General features: G+C 39.6%; 1 long non-coding RNA gene across 1 annotated transcript; it reads left to right on the forward strand.

Annotated features, from left to right (window-relative positions):
- Positions 1 to 201: 201 nt before the first annotated feature.
- Positions 202 to 8,893, forward strand: LOC122693321. Its single transcript, XR_006340869.1, has 3 exons — positions 202 to 571; positions 2,200 to 2,345; positions 8,528 to 8,893. It is a non-coding gene; the product is annotated as an uncharacterized LOC122693321 (long non-coding RNA).
- Positions 8,894 to 25,215: the final 16,322 nt, after the last annotated feature.

A 25,215-nucleotide genomic window follows, 5' to 3' on the forward strand; every position in this document is an offset into this window, starting at 1 on the left:
CTGATTCCATGCTTAAAAATAACTAAAGGAGGGAGTAAGAGCTTAATGAATCAAGCATTCAGCACTAATGATTCCTCCAAAAAGTCACAACCATCACTCCCTCTCACACTTGATTAGCCAAAGCAAGCCCGTGGATCACCCAAGTTCGATGTGAGCAGGGCAGTGTGATTTCTCCATGTGCTAAGGACAACTGGACGAATTTGGTGTGCAGCCCTCACGGCTGCCACAGCCCCCGCTCACCTTTGCTGTCAAGAAAAGACGCAAGAGGCACTTTTAACAACTAACCCAACAAACCCTCAGGCACCTTTCAGCGAAATTTGTCTTGGTGGTGGTTTAGTCGCTAAGTCATGTCAGACTCTTGCGACTCCATGAATGGTAGCCTGCTGGGCTCCTCCATCCATGGAATTTTCCCGGCAGGAATACTGGAGTGGGATGCCATTTCCTTCTCCAGGAACTCTTCCTAGGGATCAAACCCGGGTCTTCTGCATTGCAGGTGGATTCTTTATCGACTGAGCCACCAGGGAAGACCCAAACTTCAAACTTGGACTCCAGAGGTACAGAAATGAAGACGGTAAGAGCTACTCTTTTCCCTCATAGCATCACCTACTTGTATATACAAATATGTAGCAGAAAATGATCCTTTTCCTCCTCCTGTGTCTCCATCATACTGCTAAATGTGAATGTGGGTAGCTCCAAAACTTCCCAGAAAAATTAGGAAGAGCTTAGTACAAACTTGAGAACATTAGGTCCCTAATGTTTACTTAGACTCTATGCCAGATGCTATTTTTAGTGGTTTGTATGTACCATTTCATATTAGGTTGGCCAAAAACTTCATTCAGGTTTTTCCATAAGATGTAACAGAAAAACCTGAATGAACTTCTTGGCCAACCCAATATAAGCTCCATGGCCATATAATGAAGTATGTGGATACTATGATTACCCCATGCTTTCAATGAGGAAGGTTGAGGAGATCACTGAACCTGTTAGTGAAGGAAGAAGGACTCTGCCCAGCTGTGGACTCCAGAGCCTGCACGCCTAGCCCACATGTGACAGTGAGTTATACTGGGAAAGTGTTTTATTGTAAAAGCCATTGGAACCTATTTATACGAACGCCAATTTACAACCATAATTCTGAGACAGGGTTCCTAAGCAGCCTTCCAGCGCATTCCCCTATACAAAAAAATAAACATGGCCCTGCTGCTGCTAAGTCGCTTCAGTTGTGTCTGACTCTGCGCGACCCCATAGACAGCAGCCTACCAGGCTTCTCTGTCCATGGGATTCTCCAGGCAAGAGTACTGGAGTGGAAACACAGCACTAGCTTTTAATTTTGTCAGATTCCTCCCATACATCAAATAGCAGGACATATAAAGAGAACTTTTGGAACAACTCCATAAATCTTACATAGCTGTAAGCTAATCAGAAAATTTTAAATATTACCAAAAGTGAATAAGACTAAAGTTCATGAAGAGTATATTGAGAACATGACAATATTCAGAGCTGTCACATTTTATAACTGTGGGAATGACATTCATGGAAGCCATGTAAGCATTGCCCTCTGGAGTTGTGCAGTGTACAATGTGCGTGACCATATGTTGAGATCCTGGGGTCTTCTGCAGTGTTGTCTCCTACATTCTTGTTCCAATATGTTGTGTCTTGACAGACAGTCCTACTTTGGTTTGGGTTTTCCAAAAAGCCTTGAAGAATCTAATACCTTAAATTCTTTTCCAAATTGATAGCAGAGAATGTTGTCACACTGATAAGCATTATGAAATTCAGTCTTAAATAAGCACAATTGATACTGTCATTCTACCTGCTAGAAAGGTAAGTGTCTAGGTCTACATATGTAAATTATGTTAACTGGGAATCCACAAAAACAGCTGAATTTAAAAACTGTATTTACTTGAGAATATCAAAAGAGCTAGTCAACTCTTTTAAAACTTTGTAGCAATATACTGTGTTGCATTATACTTTGTGTGTTTGCTGATGTCTATGGGGGGAAAAAAAATCATAATATTTTTAAGAATACAAGAAAGAAAAACCACTTCATCAACTCCAACAGCTACCTATCTCAGTCTCCAGAAAACTACTGGTTTATTCCTCTCCTTCCAAAGGACCTCATTACTGGTCCCACGGCATCCATCCACTATAGCTATTGTGTCTTAATTTTTTTTCTGTTTTTCAATTCTCTAACCCACCCAGTTCAGCAAGCCGCTGTTGATCTTGAGAAGTCCTTTGCTGCAAATCCCACAGAGCTGCTTTCTGCAGAGAACTGCCCCCTTTGAAGACTTGCCCCAGTGGTCTTTATGCAAGCTGCTTCAGTGAAGGAAGAAAGAGGTATGCCTTAGGTAAGAGTGTTTGCAAAACCATTTCAAACGGTATTTGTATACTTTAGTAGTCATCATAGATTCTCTGCTGACCTAAGAGATTTGCAGCTTTATAAAGGCTGCTGCAGATGCTTAGAATATTCGTTCATCTTTTTCTTCTTTTGAAACAGGCCCAAAAAGAAATGACTTGTGGGCAAATATTGATTTCTTTTCCAAAGATCAACTATTAAGTACAAAGGACACCTAAACATGAAACCAAAAGGTTTACATTGTCAGACCTGGACAGAAGATGGGGAAGCAAGGCTATGCTTTCCTATTTCAAAACACAAGGGCTAAGGTACAAGTCACGATATAATGCCTGTGGCATTCCCTCTGAGAGTCTTCTCTGGAAGCTGAAGGCAAATAAATGAAGCAATTTATGGATATGATTTTCAAGCTTAAACCTTACATGCATATGAATCAGCAGGGATCTTAGTAAAATGCAGATTCTGCTTCACTGGGTTGGGGTGGGAACCTGGGATTCAATATTTCTGACTAGCCTCCTTACTGATGCTGGTCCAGGGACCGCACTTTGAGCACCAAGGGCTTGGGCCACTTGCTAGTAGCAACTAACCACGGTGGCCCACAACAGCAAATGTCTAGGTTTTTTCCAGCAAAAAAAGGCAGAAGAGGCACTGATGCTACATCTGCATTTCCTGCCTCAGAGAATAAAGAAACATGCGGAGTCTCCCAGGGCCACTCTCTGCCCACAAAAAGATTACATACACGTGAAGCAGGGATTGAGGGAGACAGCCAGGTTGGCGCAATGAGCTGGGTGATCCCTCCGATGAGTGTCGGGGGCGCTGGTTTGGTTTCCGCATTACCAGCCTCAGTGAGGTGGAACAGAGGATTACAAAGGGATAAACTAAATGGCAATTGCAAGTGTATTGTTGTGGTCACCAGCAACTTTTCCATCAGTATTTTCTATTTCTTCAAAGCTGTATGGAGCGGTTAATCTATTTAGGTGATTTCTTAAGAGAAAACGAACAATACATGTTCCCAAGCAGCAAGTGAGGTAAAAGTTAAAAATGATATTTTCTTTTATCCCAGAGCCTCCAGAAAGTCCATAGATCTTACTATTATCATAAAAATAAATGACAAAAGGGATTTAGTTCAGTTAGAAATCAGCCTGCTATTGGCCATGCAGTGAAACTTAAAACACACTGGTTTCTAGCCTTCAGCCCCTTCCAGCCTCAGTATGGGGATAAAAGTCCAATATGAAAGCTTCTAATGATCTATGACTTGAAGAGCTGGCTATTTGAACAGAGATCATGGCCAAAAAGTGAGAAAAAGAAGAATTTCAGATCCAAGACTAAAAATAGTAGATTTATGCTTAGGTGGGTTTGTTCCCTTAGTGAATGTGCCATTGATCTGACTGAAATTCTTCCAGGTGAGTTACTTTCTCTGTCCAAGAGTATTTGCTCTCTAAAAAATAATAAAGCATTTATTCCTAAGCTAACAGTTCTCTCCAGTTGAGTCACAGACTTTGGCCACATTTGCAAAGAAACATTTTTCACTGACTTTCCAAAGACATAGATCAATATTGTAAGTAAAAAAAGAAAGAAAGAAATAGAAAGAAATTAATCAAATGTTTAAGAGCCAAGCATGATTGCACCAAATCTACATGGTAGAGGTCTGGGTTGAAGTGCAATTGGAAGAATAAAAATGGCTGAACAGAACCTGACCTGATTTATATTATTATTCCCATGGACAATCTTATTGGTGAGCAGAAGATGTAGCCACCTAGACAGAGTTCTAGGGACTCTTCCTCTAGCCTAGTCCCAAAATATCTTTTTGCCTAAAATTCCAAATGAGACACCTTAGTCCTACTAATACACCCAGGGGAAATAATACATTCAATTGTATTTGATTCCCTGGTATATTTGCATTGTTTTGATAATTAGAGCTCCTTATAATCTAGCCATGATAAATTTTGTTTTCATGAAGGGAATAAGAGGAGGAACAAAGAAAATGTCAGGTTCAGAACCAAATTAGGACGGATTAGCAAGTCATCTAGAGTGAGGACAAGGGTATTCGGCTATGTGGAGCCTTAATACCGAACTGGGCCTTTGCCAAAGGCAAACAATATTTTTAAAATTTTTGCCTATAACAATGAAAGCCATCACAGAATGACAGGTGAAAGCTGGCACTGCACATCTCAAGTTAAACATTCATGGGACCCCAGAGAGAGACTCTTTTCAATTAGAAACACAAAATGACTGACATTAATCGTTTGACAAAATCTGGGTAAAACACACTAATGAATATCATCCATTTTCTCTGTAGTCAAGATATTTATAATAGACAAGAAACAACTCTCTTAATATCCAGGATCACATATATGCTCTTAGGAAACATATTTTCCCCTTCTGGCAAGAAAAACTTTTTCGTATTAAACAGCTGTTTTCACCTCCCCCTTAAAAATGGCTGTGATTCCCCCGAGTGCAAGTTCTCTAGTCAAAACCCTTCAAGAGTTACTTGAGGCTAAGAAGAGTGCACGTTGCCTTTTATGCCCACGAGAGTAAAGGTGTGGGGGAATGGGTACCACAGGTAACAGTCACATAAAAAAGATTTTCAGTGGATGCTAAACACAAATTCTCCTGGTCCTCGGTCCCAGTTTATGCTTCACCACGTTGCTCCCTGGTCACTGTCCTTGATGCAACTCTGAACATCCTGAGAATGATTTTCAAACCAAATACATTTTGACAAGTGTGGAATGGGTGCCTCTCTGAAACAGAGAGAGGAGCTTGACAGAAAAGATGAGATCTGCACATATCCCTTTGCAAGCAGGACTTGCCAGTGAATTGCTCAATTCAGAAACTAATCCCCATCCCTGTTTTTCAGTATGTGAAGTGTAACGTGTGTTCCAGCAGCTAATGGATCTGTTTCTGGCCACGATGCCATCTTTGGGATGCAAATTTTGTAGAGAGGTGGCAGATCAACCTTGGCTTCCCAGCAACTCTCGATCTCACTGCAAACTGACCTGTTCTTCCGGAAAGAGAAGCATGAGGATTAGGCAGCTTGGCACAGACGAAATGAAGAGAAACAGAATACACTTGTATTTTTCTTTAGGTAGCTAACTGAAATCTCTCCAAAGCATCAGGATCATTCATTCACTTAGTACATACAGAATGTGGACACATACACACTCATCACCTTGAACCTTTCTTGACACAGGGGATAAAGAGTAAGAAAGTCAATGCCCCTGCCTCCATGGAACTTACACTGTAGGAATCCTAGACAGACAATATAGAAACCAAAAAGTCCTATGTATGTGTAACACGATGCTGTGTAGTAATAACCACTGTGAGTTAGAATAAACCTGGGTAAGGGGATCAAGGTGAAGATGGAGTATATATCCAGTAGGCTCATCTGAGAATGTAATATCAGAACGAAGCCTTCTATGAAACCAGGGAAAGTCCTTACAGAGATCTGGGGAACAGAGCTCTCCAAGCAGAGGGGATAAAGAATATGTTCAAGGCCCTTAAGTGGGCAGCAAGATCCATATTTTTGAGAAATACCAAGAACCAAGAGTAGAGCTGAGAGCAGCAGGAGATGAGTTTATGTGGACAGAAGAGGGCCTTGCAGACTAGAGTAAGAAGCCGGAATTCCATTTTGACTGAATAAATCCCCTGGAGAATTTTGAGCAGAAAAGTCACTTCCATGACCTGATTTACATTTTTAATCAGATTACCTGGCTTGGCAGTGGGCAAGATGAGAAGCAGAGAAACCAGTCGGGAGTCTGAATGGTGGTCTTGGACTAGGAAAGTGATAGTGAACATGATGATTTTCTGATAAAGTGAGATTTTCTGATAAATGTGAGGTCTGTGGGATAGATAGACATCAAGGATAACTTCCAGTGTTTGATCTGAACAATGCAGGAGAAATAAGAGATGTGGGTTCCTTCCCTGGGTCGGGAAGATCCCCTGGAGAAGGGCATGGCAAACCCACACCAGTATTCTTGCCTGGAGAATCCCACAGACAGAGGACCCTGGTGGGCTACAGTCCATGGGGTCACAATGAGTCACACACAACTGAAGCAACTTAGCACGTGCTGAGTAAATGGCAGTGCCGTTTATGAAAATGAGAGTAAAAACAGTTGGGGAAAAGAAAATCAAGAATTCTATTTTGAAGCTGTTAAATTTGAAATTGCTTTGTAGACATCCAAGTGGAGATGTTGAAAAGAGAGTCAGACATACACATCTGGAGCCCAGAGAAAAGTAAAAGGCTGAAAATATGAATTCAGAACCACATAAATATAGATATTTAAAGCCATGACAGTGAGTGAGATCACTAAGGAGAGAGCACAGAAAAATAGGGAAGACAACCAAGGGACTGAGCCTGGGAGCACCCCCCAAATTTTTAAGGTCAAGGAGAGAAGGAGCCAGCCATGAAGAATGGGAAGACACGGTCATTGCTTTCCCAAGGCAAGAACAGAGAAAAGAAGGCAAGAGCAGAGTTACCCAAGCCAAGTAGAAAATGTGCTTCCGGAAGGAGGACATGAACAGCCGGGTCAAGGGCTGCTGATAGGTTCTGATTGAGAAATGCCCCGGGGATCTGGCAAGATAGGAATCATTGCCATGCTCAACAAGAAGAGTTTCAGTGAAACATTGGAGATGAAAGCCTGAATTTCATGACCCAAGGAATAAGAATAAAATATAAAATCTTCTTTTAAGAAGAAAAAAAGACTACCTGAAAGGGGTGTGAAATCCAGTCTAGAGTGAGTGACTTTGCCAAGGGAGATTGTAGAATATCTTTGAATGCTGATGGGAACGATCATATAGAAAAGATGAAAATGATGCTGGAGAAAGAGCACCTAATACAGGAGCAAAGTGCCTGAGCAGGAAAGATGGGGTGGGATCTAGTGCATCAGTGGGCTTTGAAAGAAACAGAACTGTTCATCTACTGCAACAAAAGGGAGGCCAAGGACATTGATCCAGGGACAGGTGGACTGGTAAGAGTGAGAAGCTCTCTTGCATTTGCCTTTATTTCAGAGTGAAATAACAGACAAGGCCATCAACTTAAAGTGAAGGGACAGGGTATCAAATGCTAGAGGAGCAGGAGATGGTATGAAACAGCATCTCAGAGACTGGTGGAGAGAGATGACCAGAGAACCTAAATGCTGTCCAGACCATGCATTGAGATCGGAGGTCACAAGTAAAGTGACTCTCTCTCCCCCACTGCCTCATCAGTGTTGCTGGTTGGGAAATTTAGGTATCATCTCTACATCCTAAGATTTTTTTTTTCTATTTTTTTAACTAGTGAGAATAAAACTAATAGGGATCACGTTATAAAAGGCAAAAATACACACGTGGAAGAATTCTTAAGCCAAACATTAAAATCATAATGGTCTTTAGTCTCATTTCCCTCTATACATAAATCATCTCCATACATGCTTAGAAGTTCATTTTCTCTGATTCAAAAAGCACTGCACCATCAGGAGACATACTTCTAATCTCTATCATTAGAAAACTGTGTGATCCTAAGCAATTATTTAATCTCACTGAGGTTACCCACCTCAATACCCTTTCTTCCCTCTTGGTCGGTAACAGAGCACTTGATTCTTAGCTGGGAGCTGACTCCCAGAAATAAAACTGTTTCCCAACTTTCTTTGCAGCTAAATGTGGCCATGGAATTAAGTGTGGGCCAATGAGATGTAAAAAAAATTATGTGAGGCATGTTTTAGGAAATTATAGTGCTTATCTGCTTTTTAATCTCCTCCTCCACATTAGCTAGAGTTCCAGGAATCATGTTGAACCATCCTAAGAAAAGCCATGAGCAAGGGAGAACCTGGGTCTCTTAACAATTTCACAGAGCCCCCACAGCAGTGGAGTCCAAACCTCTAGCCTTCAAAAATATGAGAGAGAACTCTATCATGCCAACTGAACTTAATCATGACTGATCCTGACTGACTCTAAATCTCAGTTTTTTTCTTCTTCATACTAAGGCTACTGTCAAGTTTCCTGTGCAAATGTAGAAGTCTCACTTACAATATAGTGCTATCGCTCTGTTTCAGAAGTCCAAGCAGTAAATTTACAATACCTAGAATTCAAGATGTCTGGCTCCAATCATTGATTTCATGCTAACCTGAAATCTATTTAGTATTACCAAGGGGGTTAATAAGCGAAGTTTTAACCCCTTTCTTCATACTTCTATTTTCACAGGGGTGGATGATCAGACTGTTTGATCTCTCCAGTTCAGTGACACAGTTCTGACACCATGCTCAGATTTGGGATATGGGGCAAAGGGGGCCTGCTGAATACTTTCTATGAGCCCCTGGAACCCCCACACTGCCCCACAATGTCACCAGTTTGAACAGTCTACTGTACTATGCAGAAAATAAGAACCAAAAATTATAACTCTTGCAAAATCTCTCCAAGTTATGCTTTTTTTCCTTTGCTATCCTAAAAAAGAAAATGAACACTATCTGTTCATAGGATCTATTCATTAACCTGGGGCACCTGTAGTTTCATTTGTAAAGAGCAATCACAAAAAGGATGGAGGAAAATTTACCAGACAAAAGCAATTATTCAAAAGAAGTTTTGTGAAAACTATGTCTTTAGGAAATAAAAATTTGAACTTCAGTTATTTTGCTAATGTGTATGTAACTTTTTAAAATTGTATTCCACACTCTATTATTATTAAACTGGAGTAGAGCTCTTTCCCTTGAGTTATCATTTATTTAAAATATCCCTGGATTTTCAGCCAATTTAGGGAAATGTAACTTCCAGGAGAAAAAAAATGTATATCATGTTTTAACAAAATTTATCTTTTGAAGAAGCAGTTGAGCCTTCTGCACCCTGTGCAAATAGCATGGAGCCAACAGAAAGCGCTGTAAGAGCCAGCAGTGGAAATCTGTCTTTGTATTTTCTTTTGATCTCCCTGGATTTAGTGCCCTCATGAAGTGCGAATGCAATATATGCATGTCACAGCATGGCAGAGGGATAATACATTTCCCCCTGCTTCACTGAACATGAGTTGTGTATCTTGCCATCTTGAGAGTCCACAGTGCAGTACATTTATCCCCATTAGAAAAGCTCACTCCAGTAATATATGGATGCTGCAGCCATTTATGACAAATATGTAAAATCATAACCTTGTGCATTCTAGGGATGGGATGTATGTACTTGAATCTATTAACCATACATTGACAGATTTTCATTAAAACTAGATTTTCAAGCCCAAGACTAAGAGTGGATTATATTTGTATATAAACACAGTTCAAAAAGGCTATAACTTTAATTTCAAGACAGAAATAAAGAACAGCACTTTCCCCTTTGGCCATATAGGAATTCAGTTGCCCATCATGAGCAAAAATCTATTTAGAAGAGAATACATGTTTATAAGTATAGTTTGATTACTTTGTGATAGTACATTTGGCTCTTTCTAATTCATTTATGATCACAGCAATGAAAGAGTACATTTTTAAAAATGATCCCAAAATAAGGGAATATTTATAGCTCAAATCCCAATAGCTACTAGTATGTAAATTTGGGCAAGTTTACTTAATCCAAGTCTCAGCTTGCTCATCTGTAAAATGGGGATAACAATGATATCTCCCTTAGGATTGTATGTAAAGTGGCACTCAACAAATGTCAGCTATTTTCATGATGATGATTACCTCAGGACCCTCACCAGAATGCAAGTGGAAAGTACTAAACATAAGTGAATTAGAAAGGGTGGAAAACTGCCAGGACTGTGCTCTCCAGGTATCCTTATCCACTCTCAAGGGGTCTGATGTGATGTCCCTAAACACAACTAAGAAATAGATCCTGAGAAGTACACACAGGCCTGATAAACTCAGAAAAACTCTGGGTTCTATCATCATAACTCTAAAATTTAAATCTGTGTCTACATCTAACTGGGACACAGAAATACCTTCTAGCAACCTCATAACCAAGAGAATCATGTCCAGGGAACTCTTGAAGCGAGCAATAGGGTTAGTTTTCTGTGCTCTGTAACCACAGGTTACAGCATTTGCATCTTTTCAATCTCATGGTTTACATTTCTTGGAACAGGTTGTGTAAAACACTATTAATTAGTTGATTCTCTGTGTTGATAAGGCTATAAATACACTACTCAAATTCTTGTGCTTTGAAGATAAAAGCCATGGCATTGATAATGTTTCACACCATTTTCCATAAAGTTAAGGATTCACATACATTACCAGTATTAAAATCTCATAGGTATTCTTAACATACCTGTTTCTCCAATTAACATAGCACAATCATTAATATACTATATTATGTGATGAGCTCATAATTGCAGCCAAGCAGAAAATATACCATCTATCAGCTCTCATGTTTTTACAAAAGCGAAATTTCCCTTGCTTTAGAAGTTCCCCAGAACAAGTAACAGTTTTACACTGGCAACCCTTTCATTTCGTGAACCAACTGCCACATGTCTCTATAAAGTTGTCATATATCCTTCTGGGCTCGACTCACGTGTAACAGTTTCTATTTTAAAACCTAATCCAAGGGCAAATCCTCCTGATTCCATTGTGAACACCTGGTACTAACAACAGTGGAAAATACTGGATCTCTTTCAAATGAATCTTCATGTGAAAACAAGTGACAGTTATCTCAGAATTATAAAACAATTAATTAAAAGCAATTAATTTATGTCAGCAAGCTGATAGCAAACACACTCAGACGCATTCTTGGGCAATATACTCTTGGAGGTACAAGGGTCCTTGCCCTTGGGGAGTTTACAGATCATTAGAGAATAAGATAAGGGGCACAAATATCTGTAACATAAGGCAGGTGGAGAAAAAGGCCTGAGAGGAAAAATTGATTAGAAGGTTCAGAACAAGACAACTCAAGATCAAATTAAATAGGCATCATTGAAAAGATGCAATGTAAGGTTGGTAGAACTTCATCCAAAGAAATAAGATTGGACATTCCTGGCATAGGGAACCGCATTATGAAAGGCCTTAACACAGGAAAATACATGGTGTTTTGGAATCAACAAATGACCCTGTTTGCGTGAGTCAAGAAGAATCTGTGTAATGAACTTCTGCTGTTTCTGCTACCCAAAATACACTTCGATGTTGCAACAGACACATGCAGCCATGTAATCATTAAACTATTATCACAATCAAGAAATGGAGTATTTCCATCCCTCCAAAATTCTCACTCAAGCCCATTTACAGCCATTCACTCTCAACCTCTGGCCTCAGGCAACCATGGTCTACTTTCTGTCACTATGGATTGGTTTTGCCCATTCTAAAATGTTATGTAAGGGTAATCATATAGCATGAATCTTTGTGTCTGGCTTGTTTCACTCAGAATAATGCTTTTGAGATTCATCCATGCTATTTGGTATATGAGTAGTTTATTTTCATTCCTGAGGAATATTTCATTAAATGGATATACTATTATTTATTCATTTTTCTACTGAGGGACATTTGAGTTATTTGAGGGGTTTGGCTATAATGAATAACTCTGCTAGGAAAATAAGAATATAAATCCTTGCCATGTTATATGTTTTCATTTATCTTGGGTAAATATCTAGAATTGGAATCTCTGGGTCTTATAGAAACAATATGTCTGATCCTAAAAGAAATTTCCAAGCTGTTTTCCAAGATGGTTAGACCATTGTATGTTCCTACCAGCACTGTTTGAAGGTTCTGGTTACTCCACTATTTTGCCAACCAGAATTTGGTGTTTTAAGTCTTTCAACTTAACTATTCAAGTGGGCACATAGAAGTATTCTGTCATTTTAATTTGCATTTTCCTCATGTTTTATGATGTCAAGTATTTTCATGTATCATTGGCCATTCTTATATCCTTTTCATAAAATATCCACTCAAACCATTTGCCTATTTGGTTGTCTTCTTGTATTATTCAAAAAGGGAATTTTTATATCCTCCTGCTTTATCCCATGCAATCCATTATGCATTGGATGAACTTCTTGTGTCTATCTAAATATTTTTTGTTGTTTACATTTAAGTATAATTGATGTACTCAGTTGCTCAGTTGTGTCCAACTGTTTCGTGGCCCCATGGACTGTAGCCTGCCAGGCTCCTCTGTCCATGGAATTTTCCAGGCAAGAATACTGGAGTGGGGTACCATTTCCTACTTCAGGGGATCTTTCCAACCCAGGGATCAAACCCACATCTCTTGCATCTCCTGTAGTGACAGGCAGATTCTTTACCACTAGCGCCACCTGGGAAGCCCAAGTACAGTTGATATACAATATAAGTTACAGGTGTACAATATAGTGATTCACAAATTTTAAAGGTTATACTCTGCTTTTAGTTAATATAAAATATTGGTTACATTCCTTGTGTTACACAATATATTCTTATAGCTTATTTATACGTAGTAGTTTGTACCTCTTAATCCCTTAACCCTATACTGCCCCTCCTCCCCCTTCCCATATATCTGCAAATTTGTTTATTTTTTGTTATATTCACTAGTTTGTTGTATTTTAGACTCCACATATAAGTGACATCATACAGTATTTGTCTTTCTCTGTTGAGTAGACGTGTGGATGTGAAGGGTATGTCAGAGGCACCCAAATCAAGAGAAAAGAACAGCAGCTCATGCAAATACCCAGCAATGAGAAAGAACAAAGCTCATCAGGGAACTACAGTAAGTGGGTGGAACTGGAGAACAAGCTATTGGAGACAGGGAGTAACTGCTGAGGAAAACGCTGGTGATGATTCCTATCAGCAAAGGTAAGATAAAGGTTTCTTCCCTTTCTTTTAAACAAACTTTGACTTTCATTGCATAACAAAATCAATCATTTTCCTCCCAAAATTCCACCTTCATCTAACACCTTATGGCTGTGTCATCCTGAAAAAGTAGAACCTTCCTGGATCTGTTTCCTCATTTGTATCACAAATAAAACCTCCCTGAAGTTGGTGAAAAGACTGAGCTAATACAAGTAAAATACTATATCAAAGATAAACTATTTAGATGCTCACCAAACGGATTACCCCTCCGTCAGAAATACATTTTGCAGCAACCTTATACAGCCCTAGGTGGGCCATGTTTGACACTAGAATGTGAACCCAATGATGGTGTCAGTTCTGGATTAAGGGACTTAAGAGCAGGTATTAAGCTTTTCTCAAGATCTCTCTTTCTTTCATGGTAACTTTGAAATCCATATGCTGAACATTCACTGGGAAGAAGCCAGGCTTCCTGAATGACCACATGGGGCACAGCCCCTTGGCTCTAACACATACCTACCCTCAGTTTACCCCACCGCATTGTGATATACTGTGGGGGGGGGATTTAATTCTGTTAAGATACTAAAGATTTGGGGGTTTTCTGTTACAGTAATTATTCTATCCTGATTTATTCCAACATTTCCCCCAATGTTTAGCACATAGCAAGTACCCCCAATAAATATTAGCTGAGGATGCTACAACTGTTATTTGTTGTTTTATTATTATTACTTGAGACAATAGGGCATAGTGGTTTAAGTTCAAGTTCTGGAATCAGGCAACACTGGGTCTAACTCTTGATTCCACATTTACCAACTTGCTTTGCCAGTTACTTGGTCTCTTGAGCCTCACTTTTCACTTATCCACTTGCCTACCTTGGAAGGTCACTGTGAGCATTGCATGAGATGAAGCATGTAAATCTTTTGGCAAACGTACGTAGTAAGTGCTCATTAAGTGGAAACTGCTAGTAATGCTACCTTGAGAACAGAATCTGATACTGGGGAAGTCTGAAGATTGACTACTGCCTCATTTGTGGAGAAACCCCCAGTGAAGCATAACTCCCCTGCATCTTAATATCTCAGCCAGAAAGTACAGCATGCCTTCCTTTCTGCCCCCAGGTCATGTGCAAGAGTGGACTGGTCACTTTGGCAACCTGAAACCTGACTGTACTTTCTGTAATCACCCCAGGAATGTGTGTTACTCTGAATACATATCCATAATATGGTCAGGTCAGTAATTACTCTAGCTGGCAAAGATAATAATGTGTTAACAGACCAGGCCTCCAGTGCTCATAAATTATTCTTTCTCACCTTTCGGGGCAGGTAGCTCAGGGATGCAGGGGATGTGAGCTGTTACTGGCCACTGAGGTCTTCCGGTAGCTGGTTCTCTCACTGCGAAAGCTCCTGGCACGCTCCATTTTCCCAGAGCCACTAGTTGCAATCAACGCGTGCTGGCGGTTGATATCTTCTAATATTTGTTGCTCTCTTTCTGCCTGGCACTTGTGGCTCCATCTTGACACGAAGCCGTTTCCATTATTGCTGTTACTAACTAAATAGCCCTTGGACTCTAGCTGGGAAACACTGCCAGAAATTGCTTAGTGTTATCCTATTTCCTGCAAACAAAAATCCTGACAGCTTCAGGCCCATTTTTACTTTATTATTTATACAGCCAGGCCATTTATTGCAAGATACTACCTCTCTCCAGCTTGGAATAGGCAAATTATTCCATTTTCTATTGTAAATGGTGCAACTCCTGATTCAGCAGCCTCAGTAGGAGGCAGACTTGGGATGGAAGGATTTGCACATTTGTTGTTGAGAGCAGAAAATCATTATCAGTGCCCTGTTCTTCTCTGGCACTTAAAACAGAGGTGGAATTGAAGAGACAGATTTTCATATCACTTGAGCCTTTGGGTCAGGTTACTGCTGGAGAGAGAGAGACAGAGAGAGCTTGGACAGCACGGATTCATTTTAATGGTCTATTGGTTCTGCTTAGTGAAGGCCTATTAATTGCATAACACGCATCTGTATCTGTGTCTTTCAAATAACATTTCTAACCACCTGGGGAACTGCTCAGAAGACACAGAGGGATAAATAAAGAATGGGTGCAATTAGGCTGTTATGATCAAGGATGGAGAAAGGTTTGCAGGGAGAGATGGGAAAGAAGCTCTGACTTCAATGCCATAGGATATTTTTAATCAAAAAAAAAGGCTCTAGTTATGAAAGTCTTTCTTGCATAAACTGCTACACAAGCAATATAAACACTGAAGAAGTAAATTCATCAATGAGGGGATGACATGTGTTATGAAAAGTAGGAGAGCCAGGAGTTTTCTTATTGAAAAGAAACTTACTTTTTATTTGGATAAAAACCTGGTAAAATTACATTTTTCCTTCTTGTTTATCATTTCCTAATGAAATTCCATTTGGATGAACTATGGGAATTAATAAGTATTTTGGTATGTTTTTAACCCCACCTAGTGTCCCATGCCCACTGAGGGACCCCAAAGTGCATCTCTGGGGAAAAAGAAGCATCTCGATCCCCGTGTAAGAGGAGCTGTCCAGTCACAGAATCCTTGCCCCTTGCTGACAGCTCCATTCACCCAACCTCTGCCATCACAGAGCATAAAGTATTAGGGAACAAGGGGCTTTCTTTAAGTATAGTGTTTTGATTATCTCACCTTAGAAAAAAGCAATTTTTAAAAAAATATTTAGATTTTTTTTATTATGTGTTATTCTCTTTTATTAGAAGGAAATTAATGGCAAGAGATCTTTTCTCTTTGTATTTGAATTATCCATTTTTACTTGCTGGGAAAGACAAAGTATCCAACAAAAAGTGCCTTTGCTTCTAGAACATTCTCAGGTGGAAGGAATAAGTCAGTTAGGAGTGAGCCCTTTTTGATGTGGCCACCTTGAGAGAGGAGGATTAGCCAAGATCAGGTTCTCTTCCTGACGCCTGAGCAACTGGGAAACCATTGAAAGAGGACCAGAACTCATTTCTGGCTAGAGCGCACACTCAGCTTCTTTTGGAGGATGCTTTAAAAATCAGTTAAACTCCATGGCTTTTGGATGAGAGCCCAGCAGTAGACAAGCTGCAGTCCAGGAGGCAGAAGCAATATGGTGCCCACTACCCGCCAGTCTCAGTCAGAGGGGGACACCTGGACAGTGAACTTATCTTGGGCCTCCAGGTGGCTGCTAAGGAAATGAGTGGTTGGTACCTCAACTTCAATCGTAGTTCACCACATACTCAAAATATGGGCTTCTGCTTTAAAAGTCTGAGTGCTATTAACTAAAGGAGTAAAGAATTCTATTTTCTCTCCTGATAGGTAGGACATTACAACAAGCTATTTCTCTGCTAACATGGGCCTTCTTTATGAGTCCAGAATGAGACCTAGGAGTTGAACTGTGATGTAAGTCCCAAGGAGGAAACTATAGTGCCATCTTAAATTCCATCAAACACAATTATGAACAGCAACAACCTGTGACATTCAGGACACTAGAAGTAGTATATAGGGCTTTCCTGGTGCCTCAGTATGAAAGAATCTGCCTGCAATGCAGGAGACCTGTGTTCGATCCCTGGGTCAGGAAGATCCCCCTGGAGGAGGGCATGGCAACCCACTCCAGTATTCTTGCCCAGAGAATCCCCATGGACAGAGGAGCCTGGCAGGCTATGGGGTCGCAGAATCAGACACGCCTGAGCAACTCAGCACAGCATAGTAGTATACAGGACTTAAAGTTCAGCCTGGCACTGGGCTTTGTTAAAAGCATCATACTTCAACTTTCGGAGAGATTTTTATACAAGCCTCATGCACTATCAGCCAGAGACCACCTCTCTTATTCTGCAATGCAATTTAAGACTTTCAATAATAGCCATATATGACTTTATTATCCTTACATCATGAAGCTTAGTGTCCTCTACTTGGCAATTCAAAAGCACTTGCTAAATAAAATTAAATGAAATGGAATTAACTTCTTGCAAAGACTAGAAATTTAGCAATTTAGTGTATCTCTCCCATATGATCCTATCTGTGTGACTTTGTTTCAACTGAATGAGGTACCTAATTAGGGGGAAAAAACGCTTTGCCCTCCATCTATGACAGGGGTGATCAAAACTGTTATGTTTGGGGAACAACTTTTCAAAGTTGGGTTACCCCCTTATACTAAGACCAAGTAGAGAATCACAGCTAAGTCATATAACATCATTGATTAAACAAATATATTTCATAGGTACTAAAGAAGCATGGCTAGATGGTGAAAGTCGCTCAGTCATGTCTGACTCTGCAATTCCACAGACTGTAGAGTCCATGGAATTCTCCAGCCCAGAATACTGGAGTGGGTAGGCTTTCTCTTCTCCAGGGGATCTTCCCAACCTAGGGATTGAACCCAGGTCTCCTGCATTGCAGGCAGATTTTTTACCAGCTGAGCCACAAAGGAAGACGGAGAATACCGGAGTGGGTAGTCTATCCCTTCTCCAGGGGATCTTCCTGGCCCAGGAATCAAACCAGGGTCTCCTGCATTGCAGACGGATTCTTTACCAACTGAGCTATCAGGGAAGCCCTCAAATAGGTTTAAGTCAGTCTTTCAAGATAGCACTGACTATGTTTTAACTTACTGTCACTTGGACCTATTACTGATGAGATATTTTACATATTTTGTCTGCTGTTCTTAACAGATAAAAATAGACATGTAAGAGGGAACAGTCATCTACCACTCTGCTCTCAAAAACTCAGATGGCTCTCGTCATTGTTTAGAGAAATCCACCTCCAGCTCAAAGGTCAGAGAAAAAAGGAAAGAATTAATACTGTTTTAAAGAGTTTCAAAATATTCTTATTCAGCCATAAGAAAGAATGGAATAATGCCATTTGCAGCAACATAGTTGGACCTAGACATCATCATACTAAGTGAAGTCAGACAGAAAGACAGGTATCATATGATGTTATTCATATGTGCAATCTAATTTTTAACAGATGTAAATAAACTTATTTACAAAACAAACAGACTCACAGATTTAAAAAAACAAATTTATGGTTACCAAAGGGAAAACCTGGTGGGGAGGGGCATAAATTAGGAGCTTGGGACTAACATATATACACTACTATAAATTAAATAGATAACCAATAAGGACCTACTGTATAGCACAGGGAACAGTATTCAACATTCTATAATAACTTATATCAAAAAAGAATCTGAAATAGAGTAACTACATGTATTGGGTTGGCCAAAATGTTGATTCAGGTTTTTCCATAGGATGTTATGAAAGAACTTGAACAAATTTTCTGGCCAACTCAATATAACTAAACACTATGCTATATACCTGAAACTAACACAACAATGTAAATCAACTAGACTGCAATAAAATTAAAATTAAAGAATAAATAGCATCAAAATGAACCTTACAAGGGAAAAGATAAACCCAAACAACATGGAGAAAAAAAATATTAAGAAATGTTCCCTAATATTTGCTAAGGAAATGTGTCATTCACTGTCAGTATATTAGGAAATACAAAGCCAGTTCTATAGCAGCTGCTTACCTTTTCGTGGCATACGGAACAGCTAGAACACTATTATCATTATAACCATCATCATCGCAAAGCATACTGTGAGGTGGAAGTGGAAGTGTTAGTCACTCAGTTGTATCCGACTGTTTGCAACCCCATGGACTGTAGTCCACCAGGATCCTCTGTCCATGGAATTCTCTGGCAAGAATACTGGAGTGGGTAGCCATTCCCTTCTCCAGAGGATCTTCCCAACCCAGGGATCAAACAGGGGTCTCCTGCATTGCAGGAAGATTCTTTACCATCTGAGCCACCAGGGAAGCCCAAAGCATACTGTAGTAAATATCCATTGTGGACAGAGGTGAGCTGCAGGGATTGAGAGGCACACCTCAAGGCCAAGGAGAGGTGCGTCTCAAGCATTGTTCCCTCTAGAACAGTGACTGGCAAACTGCAGAGGGCCAGATAGTAAATATTTTATTGACATTTTGCCTAAGTAAGTGTCTGTCTCAACTATTCAACTCTAGTGTTGGAGCACAAAATCAGTCACGGATAATACATAAAGGAATGGAAATGGCTGTGGTCAATAAAACTTGGCTTGCAAAGATAGGAAGTGGTGGGATTTGGCCACTGGGCCAAAAGTTGCTGACCCTTACTCTGGGAGAATAAAATGGGAACTGAGTGAGTAGGCTTTGCACATGTCTCCCCCGCCCCCGCAAACACACACACAAGAAAGCTTTATTCTTGTCTCTCTTGCCTACTGAGTTTCCATGTGAGATATTGCTTTTAAATACTTTTACAACTGAAAAATAGATAAGTAAAACTTTGAAAACTAGTTTAATAAATATTATTTAAAAATACATACCTTCATTAAAAGGACAGCATTATTTAACTAAGTTCCACTACTTTTTCAGGATCTAAGATTCAAAAGAAACCAATACTTGAAGAAATACTAACACGTAGGCACAAAGAAAGTTATTTTACTCACTAAATTTTTAAATGGCATCTATTCTTTTCCTAAACCTAGATCCTTCTTTTTAGTTTTAAAGAAAGACAAAGTTAGTTTACTCATTTAGTTTTTCACCACTTCTGTACTTACAAATATTGAAAAATTTTCAGATCCTTGGGATGTTTATGAGCTCTGTTTAAGTCAGTTATAACTAAAGCATGAAAAGAAGTGTCAGCACTTTTAATTACTTCCTTAAACTGATATATTTAGATGCAAAACTACATGTGATACCTGAAGGGAAAAAGTTTCTTGGAATTAAGAGTGGGAAGGATAGATAACACTTTAAACTCATTTTTACCTACCACTCTTGAAAGAGTATCTTTACTAATCACAGGGAAAGCTTCCAGCAGACTTCCCCTTTCAACTTAATCTGCTAGTAGTTTTCACTACATATAAAATAGATAATCAACAAGCAACTACTGTACAGCACAAGTAACTCTACTCAATACTCTGTAATAACCTAAATGGAAAAGAATCTGAAAAAGAACAGATGTATGTGTATGCATAACTGGGCTTCCCAGGTGGTGCCAGTGGTGAAGAACCCACCTGTCAATTCAGGAGACACAGGAGGACACAGGTTCTATCCCTGGGTCAGGAAGATCCCCTGGAGGATGAAATGGTCAACAACTCCAGTATCTCTGCCTGGAAAATCCCATGGAAGAGGAACCTAGAGGGCTACAGTCCATGGGGTTTCAAGGAGTTGGACACGACTGAAGAGACTTAGCATGTACATACACATATGTATAACTAAATCACTTTGCTGTACATCTGAAACTAACACAACATTATAAATCAACTATACTCCAATATAAAATTAAATAAAAAAAAAACTCTCCACATTGTCACAAAAAATAAAAATAATATTCATTTTAAATTTCCTAGTAGTTTTCAAACTTCAACTGCATAATACTTAATTAGGAATGCCCAACAAAGATGCAAAATTCAATGAGTCTCATTCAGAAGATCTGAGGTCAGGCCCAGGAATCTGCAGTTTTAATAAATATCCTCTGTGAGTGATATACACTTTGGGAAACACCACAGTTGAGTGAAATAATGATATATATTGCATTGATTTACAAAAACAGGTTCTTACCCTTCTGATAAGTGGAAGAATCAGAGAATAGTAATTTTTTAGACAAGTGTTCTCTATTGAGATTTTTTTCAACGACCTGTTTGCCCTAAGTAACTGAAGAGTATTTTAACTTCTTTGTTATTCCATTTTCTGGTATTCACTGACATCTCCTCCTAACAAAATATTTTAAAAATGTATAACAACACAACTACAAGATATGTCCTATATTTTAAAGCAGCACTGGTTTGAGACCTTTCTCAGATGTCTTTGGGGAGTTGAGTTTATATTCTATTCTAAAAGAACCAACCCTCAGTAGACACTGGTGTTATAGTCAGACAAGTTGAAATCATTGTACAAGGACATTTTTAGTCAGTTCCAGATTTCATTCAAACAGTATTAAAAGTTTCTTTGTACTTCATTTTCATGAGAATAACTGCTATAACTTCTAAGGGAAAAAAAAGAATCATGGGAACTAGAAGTATTGATCTTTGATGAAAAAATTTTTTAAAAAGAAATTTATGAGAAAGAGCAAAATACATCTAGAGTACTAAGTGCAAGCATAGTAACAATCTGGAAATGCTGAGAAGATACAATAAATACTTCATTATGAGAGTCACATTCAGTTGAATACAGGGTGCAAGACAAAGAGAAATGGGTCCTGATTTCTGTGTCATTTTCTGTCAAAACTCCAAGTTGCTGATGACATAGTTTTAGCCATTTTTGGAAAAAAAACAAAATGTGTTTTGGCGCACACAAGTGAAGCCCTTCACTAATCCAGGACTGCTGATGTGAATGCAGCACAGGTTTATTTACAATCAGGCCTCACATTCCCAAAAGGAAAATCCCTTTTTAAAAATCTTTAGGAGACTTAATGTCTGCAAAAACTCTCCCCACCCGCCTACCAAGGGTGTCAACTTGTGATGGGTGAATCAAATAATCAACTTACTGAGGAGCACAAACATTAGAAAATAGTTTACAACTCTCATGATTTCTGTCACCTTTTAAAAGCTTTCAAGTACTACCCTCCCCTTTCAGTAAGTCATGTAAACCAGAAACACAGGAAAGCAATGAAGTTGGCTGATCTGGAAGATAACTCACATTCCCAGAGTGAAAAACACTGCTTATCCACTCTCATTTCCAGGCCACATGCTACATCACATTCACATTTCAATGTTGATTCAGCCTATTACTTGCCTCTTTCATGTGGTTTCCAACTCAAGATTCATCTCCTCAGAAAACTGAGTTTTGCACCATATTTATATATTTCTGAAACTCTTTCTACCTTGCCTTGATGTATTTTCCTTGTTTATTTTACCACATGATATCTTATCAATGAAAACCAACAGCCCCTGAAAGAGAACTGGTTTAAAGTGGTGTATAGATATAAAGCGGTGCATATCAAGTGTTTGTCTAAGGATATTTTCATGCAACAGAAGCTCTTTGAGTGTGGTCTGCAGTCAGAACCATCAGCATCATCTTGGTGGTTTAGTTGCTAAGTCGTGCCTAACTCTTGCAACCCCATGGACTGTAGCCCGCCAGGCTCCTCTGTCCATGGGATTCTCCAGGCAAGAATACTGGAGTGGGTAGCCATTTCCTTCTCCAGGGGGTCTTCCCGACCCAGGGATCAAACTTGGGTCTCCGGCTTTGCAGGCAGATTCTTTACCAACTGATCTACAATAGAAGCCCCAGTATCACCTTGAAGAAATGCAAACCTCTACGCCTATCCAGACCTACAAAATCTAAAACTCCACTTTAACAAGATCCCAAGGTGGTTCATATTGTCGGAATCACTTCCTAAGCTCAAGATGGAGCTATTCCCACCTGGGGGACTTTAGTCAATAAACCTAAACATAGCTAACTTCCTGTCCCCATAAATATTCTGCTTTGCCAGACATGCAGGATATTCTGTCAGTCAATAACCAAACATCAAGCCAGCCCTGGGCTGTGTACCTACTTGCTTATTCCTTCTTACCCACAACAAGGTTGACTATATGGCTCCAGCCAGTTAGATATTTTCTATTGCTCTCCTCTTGTTCTTCATTCTTTATCCTAAGAAACCTTCCTGTCCTGTCTTCTGCCCCATTTTGCTATACTCTCTGGATGGAGATTGCCTGCTTTATGAAGTGTTAGTTTGTTTCTATCACCTCAATTGTCTTCTTCCATTATTTTTTAATAGTCTATAATTCAAAATTTGAGAAGCAGAAGTTCTTACACAGGCAAGGAATCTGGGCAGGGAGGAAATCAGAATCACCAGGGAGGGTGTTTTACATGCCCATCTAGCTCACACGCTCATAGGATTCTGATTCTGCCATGTCCTATGAGACTTCCCTGGAAGGATTGGGTGGAAGACATGCTGTAGATATTTCTTCTGTGTTTTTCCTGATGGGATGAGTCCTAGGGTCTCATTTACCACTCTGCCTAGGGTAGACCACACAGAAGGTCAAATTCTGGAAAGACAATTATTTTCAAACAAGCTATTATAGCTGAGAGCTCCAGCGCAGAAGGCAGTGCCTGACATAGAAGAGGTGTTGACTAATATATTGCAAATGGAATGTAAAGAGCACCAAAATCACAGATGAAATGTAGAACCATTTCAACATCTTGAACCAAGCTTCTTGGTAGGATGACATGAGATCACCTCCCCTTATAGTTTCCTTGCTTTGTCCAAGTCAAACCTTTGCTTGTGGAATTTATGGTCTAGCCCAGATCTAAACCTCCACAAAAACAGTAGAGTTTGGTTGGGCTACTAAGTCAAAGCTGCTCACTGACATCATAGGGTTTGTATTCTAAACTTTTGAGGGCTTGTTTAAGCCTAACTATATGACATGTGAATGGTGAGAATTTTGTAAATGTTGCTGACAGACTGACAAGATTCACTCACCACTGGCTTGAGTCTTTGTGACTCAGTTCAACCTCAAAGGAAAAGAATTCACAGACTTCACCATTCATTCTAAGCTGGGCAGCCTTTCACAAATGCAGAGGACTAGTTGCTTCTATGTCTGCGGATTGCATATTGCTTACTATTGGCATGACATTCCAGTACTCAAGAAGTACAAATAGTGATCCATGAAGCTTCTTTAACCTTTTCAGACTACAGCAACTTGATGGTTCGCCTCCTTACACTCCCCAGACCTTCCCCAGGATGACAGCCTGAATCAGAGGGTTCAGCTGGCATCCCTCATCACTTTTTTCACCATTTCCCAGCACAGCAAACGTCCTGGGAGCACAGACAGAAAACTCAAACAACCATTCCTCAGTGTGTTTGAGTACTTCAAGTCCCTGGGCATATTTCCTAACTATTAAACCATGTGTGTGCTTTCAAAACCTGAACTTAATGAGATTTGCCCACCCCAGCTGGCCCTACAACAAACCCTTCACTAGAAAATTCCTCTCTCTGTGGTTTTCCTATCACAAAGCAGGAGCACCAGTGCGAACATAAAAGCTCACAAATCTGAGATAAGGCACAAAAAGATGAAAATGGTGCCCAAAAGGCTGGAAAGGTTTCCTGAGATGACCATTGCTATCATTTTGGTATCAGATATGAAACTCCTGCTAATGTGATCCCAGCTGCCTTGCAGACTCACCAGGAGGCTTTACCATCCACAGCGCCCTACCCCAAAAACATGCTGCACCCCCCCACAGCCTGCACCACGGTGAAGGCACACTCGTTTTGTACGATTGTGTCCTCCATTCTACTTGCTAATGGCCTGTTCATCTGTAACGGCCTTGTTCCTTGTTCAAATAACCTCTCCTTCAACCCTCCCTGAACTGCAGGTTATTTTCTATCCTGCAAACGATAACTTCATACAAACCCTATTTTATAGCATATCACACTTACAGTGAGTTTGTAATGTCTCAACCCTAGAATGTACACTATTTCAGACCAAGGATGGCACCTTATGTATCCCATGGCCAGCTGACTTGACTTGGTGGAAATAAGAAAACAGAGAGCAGTTAATAGGTTTTAATGCCCCAAATTAAAGAGATTTTTAGGAAACATGCAAGAGCCTCCCTATTTTGGGGAAAAAAAAAAAAAAACATGGATAAAGTAAATGCAAAAATATAATGTGATGAAACACAAATGTATGAAACCAGGACTCACTCTCCTGCAGAGTTTAAAAAGAGAACCACAGAAATTGCTCCCATTCAGCAGGAGTTAATTAATTCTGTTTATCTAAACTGAAGCAATAATCCCATTAATCTGAATGACTGAGAAACTTCCTGATCTTTATAGGGACCAATTTCATCATATGGTTCCATAACCATATTATTGTGTTGAAAATGCTATTTAAATACTAATATGAGAACATGCCAAAGCAAGCCACAAGTGATATACTTGTATTAGCTTTCAATTCAACAATGAAGTAATAAATAAATAAAAGGAAATAAAATTAGAACCTAGGAAAACACCTTGAGGAGATAAAAGTTTATCTTTGAAAACCACCATTCTTTATATTAATTTCAAATATTTTTTCTGAGAAAAATCCACGCCATGTTATCTAGCTATGTGTGTTGAGAATGAAGCATTTTCTTAACATGGTCGTAGTAGACATTAGAGAAAATATTTTCAAAGAAATACATGACATGTCCTTTGCTAAACAGGGATAAAGAAAG

Source organism: Cervus elaphus, chromosome 5, assembly GCF_910594005.1.
Source record: "Cervus elaphus chromosome 5, mCerEla1.1, whole genome shotgun sequence".
Classification (NCBI taxonomy): Eukaryota; Metazoa; Chordata; class Mammalia; order Artiodactyla; family Cervidae; genus Cervus; species Cervus elaphus.